General features: G+C 38.3%; 1 long non-coding RNA gene across 1 annotated transcript in view; it reads left to right on the forward strand.

The window, feature by feature from the left end:
- LOC137058748 (uncharacterized) overlaps positions 1-8,228 on the forward strand; it is a 217,004-nt gene extending 208,776 nt beyond the window's left edge. The window contains exon 3 of the long non-coding RNA XR_010900823.1: positions 8,108-8,228. This is a non-coding gene — a long non-coding RNA (uncharacterized lncRNA). The remainder of the gene's footprint in view (positions 1-8,107) is intronic.
- The last annotated feature ends 4,228 nt before the right edge of the window (positions 8,229-12,456 follow it).

A 12,456-nucleotide genomic window follows, 5' to 3' on the forward strand; every position in this document is an offset into this window, starting at 1 on the left:
ACACACACACACACACACACACACACACACACACACACACACACACACACACACACACACACACACACACACACACACACACACACACACACACACACACACACTCACACAAAACACCATGATGTTATCCCTAGATAACTTTCAGTTTTCAAAACACAGACATTTGATGCAGTTTCATGACTTGTAACCGGGAAAAAACAAACACACTTACAGAACTCTGTTGCTGCTCCGAAGAAAAAAAAACTGCATCCACTGTTCCCTTAATGCTGGGTTATTTGGGAAGCTTAACAAGGTTATCTTTCCCTCACAACAAAAAACGCACTTCTTTAGTGACAATGTTGATTATGTGGCCGAATTCAGAAGCTCTGATTGACGTGTGCACGTGCTCATCCTGGAGAATTGCCCCTACAAGGAATTCCGTCCTTTATGACGTAATACAGGGCCATACTCAAAAAAAAAAAACCTTTCCAAAAATTATTAGAATCCTGAAGGAGTGTATTTAGAACAGAAATATCATATGTGTCCAATTCATTTTTTGAAATTTTGACCATGTTTTGCAGTAGAATCCAACTCTGTCCATGTTGGCCATTCATTTGCACAACAATGGCATTTTGGGGGCCCAAACTTTTAAAAAAGATGGCATTATTGTCCCTTTGCAGACTACAATATGCAGATTTGTGAAAATGGTGACGTCATGAATGTTCAGTTAACAATGTTTCTATCCACCAATTTTAATATAAATGTTAAGTTGTCGCATAAAAAAATGCTGGATTGAAAATATGCACATAAATTCTAAAATAAAATTTTAGAAAATAAATGTGCATAAATGATGATAGAAACACATTTATCAACAAAAAAAACCCTTAAAGGGATAGTTCACCCAAAAATGAAAATTCTGTCATCATTTACTCACTCTCAAGTTGTTCCAAACGTATATAAATGCATTTGCTCCGCTGTACACAAAGGACGATATTTGGAAGAATATTTGTAACCAAGCAGATCACTGGCCCCCATTGACTACCATAAAAATAGAAATAATATTCCAGGCCGAGATCTGCTTGGTTACAAGATTTTTGGGTGCATTATCCTACTTTAATGTGCAAAAAAAAACTCAACAGTGGATGTGATTAAATAACTGGACTAACCAGCCGATCAGTTTCATGGCACAGAATCTCAAATGGATCAAAATGGTTATATTTCCCTCCCAGAAAGTTATCAAATGATTTCATTCCCAAACACCAGGCATCCACCTCACATGACAGCGTTTGTTGCAAGTTATGTATGAAAACATTATTGTCACATTGGCTTCTCTGATTGCAGCAACTGTTATTTGCAGATATTTTGTGGCAATTGGAAGCAGCGATTTTGTTCTCTTGAATGCATTGGATGGAAACGGTGCTTTATTCACAAATGCTTGTGATATTCCAATTTTGCGCATAAGTTAAATTCGCAACTTTGGATGGAAACATAACATTGTTACACACTTCCACTTTAACCGTGCTTCAAAGCCTGGCTTGTTTTTTTGCTGTCCCTTTCACTTTAATTTAGTCTTTAATGAATATCAATGGCTTTGCATTGTTCCAGCTGTTCGAGATAACAATCTCCTATGGTTTCATCACACTTGATTAGATTGATGACTTTAGCTTAATGTTTCGACCGTGTTTGTATCTGTTTGTTGGTCTGTGTGTGCATGCATGGGGTGTGATGTAATTTTTTTGGCAAAATCAGTTTCCCTTGATGGTTGAGATAAACTTAAGCAAAAAGCCACTTATGATTTTCAACCGCAAGAATGGATCATTTTATCTTTATATATAAACATCTGTGAGGATGGAGTGAGAGAATTACAGTGAAGGTCATGATGCATTGTGAAACTGTTTGGAATTACTTTTACATGTCTGAGTCAGGACGGGACATGCAGTGTTTGTGAAAGAGAGAGAGTGTGTTCTCCCACAGAGATGCTCAGTGTCTCAGATGCTCATGAATCATAAGCATTAAAGCAGTATGGATGAAATCTCCACCAGTAAAAAATTGACTGTTTACTGCAAAACTCAGGAGAGTCATAGGAATGTTTTGGTCGCTTCACCAGAGACAAGCTGATTTGTTACACAAATGTAAAAACAGTAAAGCGTACTGTCTTCAGTGAAGTAACTGCAAAGAAACAGACAGCTGAAAATGTATTGCTACCGGTGAAAGCATAGTTCACCCAAAAAAATGAGCCAATGAATTATTGGGAACAAAATAATTTTTAACAGAATAATTATATTATTCTGTGATTTTTATGAACTGAACCTACTGATTCATCAAAAAGATATTATTCAAAAGAATTATTAATTCAAAAAGGGTTTGTGTGTGCGTGTGTGCGTGCGTGCGTGTGTGTGCGTGTGTGTGCGTGTGTGTGTGTGTGTGTGTGTGTTTTGTGTATGCAACAAAAGTGATGTTAATTAGCATGTGGTAAAACTAATATTGAAATTAATATTATATATATATATATATATATATATATATATATATTTTTTTTTTTTTTTTTTTAAGTGTATGTCCGTGCGTCTTAATGGCAGATATCCAGGCCCTCCGTCTCCGCTTGGTTACATCTGACACGTGACTCCCTTCATTCTATTTCCAGGTTGGAAAACAATAAAAAGAAAGTCAGTTGCCTTATAGTTTGCCCCGTCAACTGAATCAACTGATTAATTACAAAGTCTAATATATATATTAAAATATTTAAATATATATATATATATTTGTGTGTGTTTGCGACTTATGTGATATTAATTAGCATGTTCTTATTTATAGCATGTTATAAATTCTTATTTAAGGAATATGTAAGTTGAAAAAGGACCACTTCTTTGTTCTAGGTTTAGTTAAGTTAAGTTAAAGCTGCAGTCTGCAACTTTTTGTGCTCTAGCGGTTAATAAACACATGCTTCTTGTGGATGAACATTGCAGCCGGAGCTACTTTTCTCTGTTTATATCTATGGCAAGTCACGCAGGGACTGTACTCCTCCGCAGCGGTTCCTACCAAACCGGGATGAAATTGTTTCAATATAAACACTTATTATATTTATAAGTGTACCATAATGATTCAGGGTAAGACAAAAACACAGCTTGGAAAATGGATTAATGTTGTAAATTCTTGTTATGTCATTTTTGTAGCTCTAAAACACAAAAAAGTTACGGACAGCAGCTTTAAGTTAAGTTAAAGGTAGGGTTGGGCGTCGAGAACCGGTTCTAACTTGGAACCGTTTGAAAAAATAACGATGGCATTGGAATCATTTCGAAAAAATTTTTCGATTCCGATCATTGGTTCCAAACGCAAGTTTTGGTTTCCATGGCCACCTGATTTCCGGAAGTGTTTGCCACGTCCGCTTGTTCTTACAGCCATGGAGCACGGTAAGCGGCGCTCTGAAGTGTGGATTTATTTCACTTTTAAAAAGCCTGAGTCAGTGCAACTAGTGTTGTCAAAAATATTGATACTGAAATAACTGAAACGATACAATACTCAGTTTCTACAGTATCGATCCCAGCTGCGCTCTCCTCTCTGACTGACAGCGAGTCGACACGCACCGGCATATTCTCATTCAGCCCGGTTAATCTCTGAACACGGTGAATGCGCGTTCTGCTGGATTTTTCCTCATGACAGTGTGTTAGTGTGTGATCGGTCTCAATTTTGCGCAGGATTTCACATAATTCTAGTAATCCCCAGATTTTGCGCTCACATTTTAAGCACACATACACATTGCGTTATAAAGCCACCTCATACAAGTGCAAATATTTGCTTCTTTTTCCAGCTTATTATTGGTCAAATGAATACACTCAACAAAATTCTCAGTCCACGTCTTGTATTAAGTAATTACTGGAACAGTGTTAAGGATCCATGTTAGGTCTTAAAGGTCCCGTTCTTCATGATATCATCTTTCAAACTTTAGTTAGTGTATAATGTTGCTGTTAGAGCATAAATAATACCTGTAAAACTATAAAGCTCAAAGTTCAATGCCAAGCAAGATATTTTATTTAACAGAAGTTCCCTTTCAAAGCCTGAACGGCCGGTTTGGACTACAGCAGGAAGTGCAGGGATGTAATGACGTCACTAGAACCGTTTGTTGACTAACCCTCCGCCCACAAGAACACGCAAAATAGGGGGCGTGGTCTTGTTGCTCTCCCACGTGGAGAAGAGCGCGCATTCAGCACTTGCATCTCCCGTTATGGTAAGAGGCGGGACCTTTCCGGGCAAAGTGCGCTAAGCTGCTGTCCAATCACAACACGGGAAGCGCTGGCCCAATCAGAACTCATTACGTGTTTCTGAAGGAGGGACTTCATAGAACAAGGAAATCATCAGGCCGTTTTTAGGACAGAGAAAACAGCGCTGTACAGATAAGTAAATTGTGTGAAAAATACAGTTTTTTTACACGCGAAACATGAACTCATGTTATATTTCACACTGTAAACATAATCAAAGCTTCGAAAACATGCGAAGAATGGGACCTTTAAAGGGACAGCAGTTATTTGTTATTCAAAGTCAAACTACAAAAAGACAAAAGATTACACTACTCTTGACTGATCAACTTGTGTAACTTTATTGATTTTATCTGAAGGCTATTTATTTTTTTACAAAGAACATTATCCAATGTTATTATACATTTAATTACTTCACATTTTTTCGTGTTAGACTTTCAATAGACGGACAAAAATATGTATTATATTAAAAATATCTATTTGACAGTATATGCAGCGTTTTTTTCCCTCGAGGTATTGAAAATAGCATTGAATATTGATGTGACATGTTTTGACTTCACCCCTCAAAGAATCGGAATCAAGAATCGAAAAGAACTGAAAGTAAAAATCTGAATCTGACCCTGAACCAGAATCAGAATCGTTCAAATCAAAATAATGTCCAACCCTAGTTAAAGGGTTAGTTCACCCAAAAATGAAATTTATGTCGATAATGATTCCCTAATGTTGTTAGCTCAGCGGCTGCTGTGACAGTTGTTCACAGTGCTAAGAGTAAAGCATTTCTGCAAAATAAAACCGGAAACCAAAGGTAATGCAGATATGATGCAATTGACAGGCGACTCCCTCACACTGTAAAAATCTTTTGTTGGTTTTTGTTGGTTTAACTTAAAAAAGTAAGTAACCTGGTTGCCTTAACAGTTTGAGTGTATTGAAATTTAAAATTTGAGTTGATACAATGAAGGAAATTTGTTTAATAAATAGAAACTCAAAATATGATTGTATCTGAACCACATTAAAAAAAATTGATAAATCATATAAATAGCACTACTGTATTTAGCATGTTTCCCTGCGTCATCAGAAATAAAAAAAACCCCACACAATTACCCAATTGCTTACAAAATCTTTTAATAATTTTTTAATAAAGGTTGTCGAACTGAACAAAATATATAACACTGGCATTTTTGGATATTTTACTGCAAAAAAATACTACATAGTGCACCTTTAAGTTAAGTTTGGTTTTGCAAAGGTGTGTTCAGATGAAAATCAGCTGTCTCTATTAAGCAGCAGCACTGCATTTTAGCTGAAAGCTCTGCAGTAATTCTCTTTAACAGCAGTGTTAAGACAAGCTCACACCAGTCAGTGGTGCTCCAGCAGCTGTTCAGATAAAACACAGATGTTGTAACATGTTTGCTGATCTGGAATGATCTGTGTATGAGTACTGGTGTGATAATAAATTCAGTTTTTTTTATTTTTTTTATTTATCTTATATATAAAAAAAATCGTATGTGTCTATTTGCACAGATCGGCACAGAAAATTATGTTGACATCCCTCAGTTTGTTCAAACAAACAAACAAACACAAAATCCTTTACAGTAATACATTTTCAATAGATGTCTTTGGGGCAAGTTGAGCCCATGGACATTCCTTCAAATTCTCTATTTTTTCCCTATAATAAAAAGGGGTTATATTATTTGTATGTTTTTCTAGGCCCTCCCATATAAAGGAAAGGATATAAAGGTGGTCTGAACAAACACCCAAATTGTCTCAAATGAGGTATATAAATAGAGCTCTCAGCCCCCCAGGCCAGCTGCAAATGAGGAAATTGGGATTAAATGGGCGTCATTACCTTTGACTCACTGCAGAGTCGGAGCACGAGGAAACCCTTACAGACCCTCGACAAAGCTTTGTAGTAAAAACTGCGAAACTGTTTTCAGATAAGGAGACCGAGGCTGGTGTGGCATTGAATTCCCAGAGGTGCATTCCCTCAAGTCTGCACTGGTGTGAACTAAACCAGCCCCAACCCGAGCAACCGTGCACGGCTGTCACTCACGCCGCGGCGTTCTCTCCTCTGGGCTCTGCTGCCCCACGTCCCGCGGGCAAAAAGATGCCTGATGCTCTTTCTTGCGCAACTCCCCTGCGTCTGTCTCAAGTGCCTCCTCCACATGGAAGGGCAACAACGTACACATATGCACTCATAAATCACAGTAAGACAAAACATGCTGAAGACATGCAGACTTGCACCTCTCACGCAGAGGTGAGCGCAGTCATGTGTCATGAAAAGCAGATCCGTTCTTTTGCTTCCCTGCAAAGCGGCCATAAAACGACATGGACAGGGATCACAAACATTTACAAACCCACGAGGCAATTTGCACATCTTTACAAATGGATTGCTGTAATAGCACCGAAGCGTTTGTTAGGATTTGCTGTAGTTGCAATTTACATGTATTCAGCTTATATCTGGCTTATATCTAATAACAAACAAAAACTCGTTTCAGATTTACATTCTATCAGCGAGAAACGTTCAAGGTTTGATTATTCATCTGCGACTTGCAAATACCTAAATAAGAGCTTTTATCTAAATAAGGCCATTTAATGCAAGGCTGCACAAACAGGTTTAATAGTTTGCGCTTGTCTGTTTGTGTATGTGGATGTGCACGTACATGTATGAATGTGTTTACAAGTAAATGTGTGGGTGTGTGTTTCTATGTGTGCAGCGGAGGGCCTGTGTGTTGTACTGTTCAGATAAATCACAGCTTTAAAGCCAACATTGTTCGGTGACAGGTCAAGGGAGTGGAGGCGAATGGAATGTTTTCTGAACTAACCAACAAGGAAAACAACTTGTCCTCTTGTTAAACCTCTGACTAAGAGCACGAGTAGCTTTGCTAAAGGTGTTAAATGTTTACCCAGCTCTGGATGTGCGCAAGATGATGGTAGATAAACTCAGATAAAGAGAGTCGCTTGTCTTTTGTTCGCAGGTGTGAATGACTTATAAAGGGCTTTTAGAGAGAAAAGACTTTCGGCAAGTTGCTAGGTCCTGTCTTATCTACACAGAGACACAGAGTATGAACCAATCAGCTGCTTGATCCTGTGCATATATACAGTATGGGCGTTTTTGGCCGTCTGGATTAGAAAATGAACTCTTCCATACTCTTTCTATTGCTTGATTAGTCCTCTAATAATCTTGAACATTTTATATACATATATCACAGAATGTATGTATACAGTACTATCATTTTCATTTCACTATACAGTATATACACTTATCTAAAGGATTATTAGGAACACCATACTAATACAGTGTTTGACCCCCTTTTGCCTTCGGGACTGCTTAATTCTACATGGCATTGATCCAACAAGGTGCTGAAAGCATTCTTTAGAAATGTTGGCCCATATTGATAGGATAGCATCTTGCAGTTGATGGAGATTTGTGGAATGGACATCCAGGGCACGAAGCTCCCGTTCCAGCACATCCTAAAGATGCTCTATTGGGTTGAGATCTGGTGACTGTGGGAGCCATTTTAGTACAGTGAGCTCATTGTCATGTTTAAGAAACCAATTTGAAATGATTCGAGCTTTGTGACATGGTGCATTATCCTCCTGGAAGTAGCCATTAAAGGATGGTGGTCATAAAGGGATGGACATGGTCAGAAACAATGAGAAATTGAACAGGTGTTCCTAATAATCCTTTAATAATGTGTGTGTGTGTGTGTTACGGAACAAAGACTCACAACAAGGATGATATTAATAAGATAATAATTGAGTTATATTGACAGCACAACTATATGCAGGCTGGATGGTGAGTAAATCAGAAAAGATGTGAAGTAGATGAATGGTAAATAGAAATACTGACAAATTCAATACTGCCTTTATCGTTGAAGATGGATGTGGAGGTCATGGATGGTGGAGAACCTGGACAATGGAGCACACACCTCAGTGGAGAAACTGGATGGAGACCTGGAGATGGAGAGGATATACAGACACAGAAGACGATGGAGAATCAGGATAGATGATGAAGACAGGTAAGTGGATCCAAGAAGGGGAATATTGTCACATATCCACCATGTATGTATTTTTTTAAAATGTTTTACTCCATAATTGCAGTAATCCCAGAGACGGATATAGGCATGCCAGTGTTGTTTACTCTTTCTTGTTCAAATAGAGCATGCATGCCTATTGTGTTGGTCTTTCGTTCATAATTCACATCACAAACAGTAAGAATGCGCATGGCCTCAGAAGCCACCTCCTCAGTGCCTACGTCCAAGCCATTATCTTACATAACCGCAGGTGCTCCTTCCGTAAATCATTGCTAAATGTTGGCCACACGGTTTCATTGACTGCAGCCAAGGAAGATGTGGTTGTCTGGAAAGCTTTGCTCTGCCGGCGGAGCGCGTTCATGTCCTCCTCCTCCCACCCTCTCCATGGGTAGATTGAGCCTCACAATTATGCTTTATTAATCTGCATCCCTTAATTGAAAATTCCCCTGATGAGGAGCGATACTCCGGGGCTGTACCTGGAATACGCCACTCATTATCTGCCAAGGTGCCTTTGTGGCCTGACGGCACTTTCCGCCACGTCCAGGCCCTGCATGCAAATCAGAGTATGGTTAGTGTCCCTGATGACTAGAAAGAGGCAAACGAGAGAGAGAGAAAAGAGTGAGGGGGAATTAGAGACATGATTATTGGTGTATTTGGCAATTCTATGTTTGTATGTGAAGAAGCGTCAAGGCCAATGCATGTAGTATAAACATAAATATTCTTAAACATGGGAATTTAAAATTACTAAGCTATTAAAAGGTGTTTTCCTCCCAGTTGTTCATTATATACATCCAAGTAGGTCATGACTGTCACCTCTGTTTGCCCCACCAGGATGAGATCTGCAGAGATTACAGTTAAATATGACTCTAGTACAAGCTGCTTGTATGGAAAAACAATATAGAAAATTACTATGTATTTATATTTTAAAAAATAATTGTTAGGTACAGTGTACTTATTGTGTTCATATTGTATTGCAAAACACTTTATCTGCTAATGAGGTGGGATACTGGTAAAGTTAGGGAAAGGTACAGTTAGGTATAAGGGTTGGTTAAGTGATAAAGAAAGGGTGAACAGTGGAATTATAGATGTAATTACAGAAATTAAATACAAATATTATTACATGCAGGTATTTTTAAATACAAGTATAAGTGTAAAAACATGTATCGCAATAAGTGCATTGTATCAAATGATTCATTTAAAATTTTAAATGTTAGTACACTTTACACCAGGAGATTTTTATAAATATTATATATAATATATAAAATATAAATATTGTTGTTAATTATATTATAAATATAAATATAGGCAATTCCAGAGTATACATGGCATATTCTATAATAATAATAATAATAATAATATATTGCTTAATATATTTTTACCTGTCATATCATATATTTAAAATTATTTTAACATTATTTTAATGTAAGAAAATTAACTAAAATTTACCTTTGAACTTTGATCTACATGTTATACATTATGCTTCCTTGTGCTTGTCTGGATTAAGCAAATACATATTTACTTAATGATTAACTTGCTTGCTTACCTCACATAAAAATGCAGTAGATGACGTACATCTGCATGCATATACTGTATTATATACAGTATACAGAGAGAGAGAGAGAGAGAGAGAGAGAGAGAGAGAGAGAGAGAGAGAGAGAGAGAGAGAGAGAGAGAGAGAGAGAGAGAGAGAGAGTTATTTTAAAAATGTCACAAATGAAGGTACTTTACCATCTGCTAATTTTACCGGCACATCTGCACTTCCAGGGCTTTCAGATTAACACTCAAAACATGTTAAATGAAAAGGTACATTGGTGGGAAATTAAATATGTGAATTGAAAATGATTGTTACATAAAATTAATTAAGAAGAAGAAGAGGAGCTAATAGGTGATTAAATATTAAGCAAACTGTTCTGAGAGGTTTCAGTTCAGACTTTAATCACCAAACCCCCTTGCTTCATTTTCCATGTTTTTGATAAATAATAAAGCAGTTCCTTCCCTCCCCGATTACTCTTCCTTTCTGATGCCAATAGCTGAGAAATGTGGGTCAGTTTGTCGTTTAATGGGCGACGCATATTAAATTGTATTTACCGTGCCATGTGAGGAATAAAAAAAAAGAAAGAAGAGGAATCCTATTATGAGTTCTTTGAAAGTAATTACCTTAATTATAAGCTCTAATATAGTAAGACAGGGAGAAAAGGGAAGTGCGGGAGTCGTTTATGGACCAATTCTGGAACTGTTTGATTTAATGAGGCAGCAAAGGCACAGAGAGCGCTATGTAGATGTCATGCCATCTCTTTTCCTTCCACTCGTTCCCTGGAAGTCTCTAAAAGCCTTTTGACTGTCTTTGCCTAGAAACAATCTCCTCTCTCTCTCCTCTCCTCTCTCTCTCTCTCTCTCTCTCTCTCTCTCTCTCTCTCTCCTCTCTCTCTCTCTCTCTCTCTCTCTCTCTCTCTCTCTCTCTCTCTCTCTCTCTCTCTCTCTCTCTCTCTCTCTCTCTCTCTCTCTCTCTCTCAATTCAATTCAATTCAAGATTGCTTTATTGGCATGAATGTAAAAATACAATATTGCCAAAGCGAATTACATAAATAATAATACACATTGACATAAATAATGATAATTGATAGTAATAAGAAAGAAAATATTACAACACCGTATAACTTTACTTGAACTTAAATAACCGGTGTAACAAATTAGAACATTTGATACCACAGTGTTTTAACATATACACACAATCACACATTCAGGGGGTCACTGTGGTGGACAGTAGGGACACACACTGAGGTCAGATGCATTACACATATTACACACACACTCACCTGCTGTCTCTCAGGCTGTGACACGCACACACGTATCTCGCAGCCAGTGCGGCTGTCTGTCCCTCTCCTAGTATTATGTTTATTTGTTCTATTTCAGTCATGGCTGTAAAGTTATTCATTAATGTATTAAATTTATTAAAGTAGAGGTCTCTTATAGAGATGTATTTGTGACAGTGAAGGAGGAAGTGCATCTCTGTCTCGATCTCTCCTGTCCTACAGTGAACACACACCCTTTGCTCTCTGGGTAACCAGCTCTTTCTGTGCCTGCCCGTCTCGATGGCCAGACTGTGCTCACTGAGCCTGTACTTGGTCAGGATCCGTCTCTGCTTTGTGTCTCTGACACTCTGGAGATATTTTTCCAATTCATAATTTGATTTTAGAGTTCGATAGAATTGTAATTTACTTTGTGTTTTAGTTTCCTGATCCCAATGTTCCAGATATGTATTCTTCAATTGTTTGGTGATTTGGTTTGTTCTGATGTGAGTGTGAGAAGCAGTGCTGGTCTGAGACTGGTGTGTGTTAGTGGAGTTGGTCTGGTTAGTAAGTCTCAGGACCAGCTGACTGAGGGGACTTTTTTCGGGGTTCAGTTCTTGGGTTTGTAACGCTTTAAAATGTAGCGATTCTGTGGGACTTGATTTAAGGTGCATCCAGAATTTGAGGGATCTTTTTTGCATATTAATAATCAATGGGAATCTGCCTAATTCTGCCCTACATGCATTATTGGGGGTTTTTCTTTGTAATTTTAGGATAATTTTGCAGAATTCAGTGTGTAGGGCTTCTGTTGGATGCCTGTCCCATCTAGTGTAGCTCTGATCACTGAGTGGACCCCAAACCTCACTTCCATACAGCGCAATGGGCTGAATCACACTATCAAAGATTTTCATCCAGATTGGAATCTCTCTCTCTCTCTCTCTCTCTCTCTCTCTCTCTCTCTCTCTCTCTCTCTCTCTCTCTCTCTCTCTCTCTCTCCCCTCCCCCCATGAGAAGTTTGGTGACAGTAGGTGGCCCTATTGTGTTCCCCTCACCTTATCGGTGCTTTCTCAAATCCTTCTCCGGAAAGGCATCAAGAAAGTCTCTTACATCACTTTGTGTTGTCATCACTCTTTATTGACATCATGTCAATGTCTTATTGGTTGCCCCCCCCCCCCCCCCCACCCTGACCCTCCCCTCGGCCTTGTTCTTAGTTGTGAGTTGCATGTCTCTCCACTTGTTATCTACAGTAACACACAAATGCAAAGGTGGAGATTTTAAAAAAAAACCGTGGGCGCCACAACTTCCTCCCTGCCCTCTTTGCCCACATGCAGGCCTGTCTGATAACAGCTCTTTAAAAAGGGCTCCAGTTTCACAGAGGCCTAATTGATCTAAACAGGTGAAAGT

The sequence above is a fragment of the Pseudorasbora parva genome, chromosome 22, assembly GCF_024679245.1.
Source record: "Pseudorasbora parva isolate DD20220531a chromosome 22, ASM2467924v1, whole genome shotgun sequence".
Lineage (NCBI taxonomy): Eukaryota > Metazoa > Chordata > Actinopteri > Cypriniformes > Gobionidae > Pseudorasbora > Pseudorasbora parva.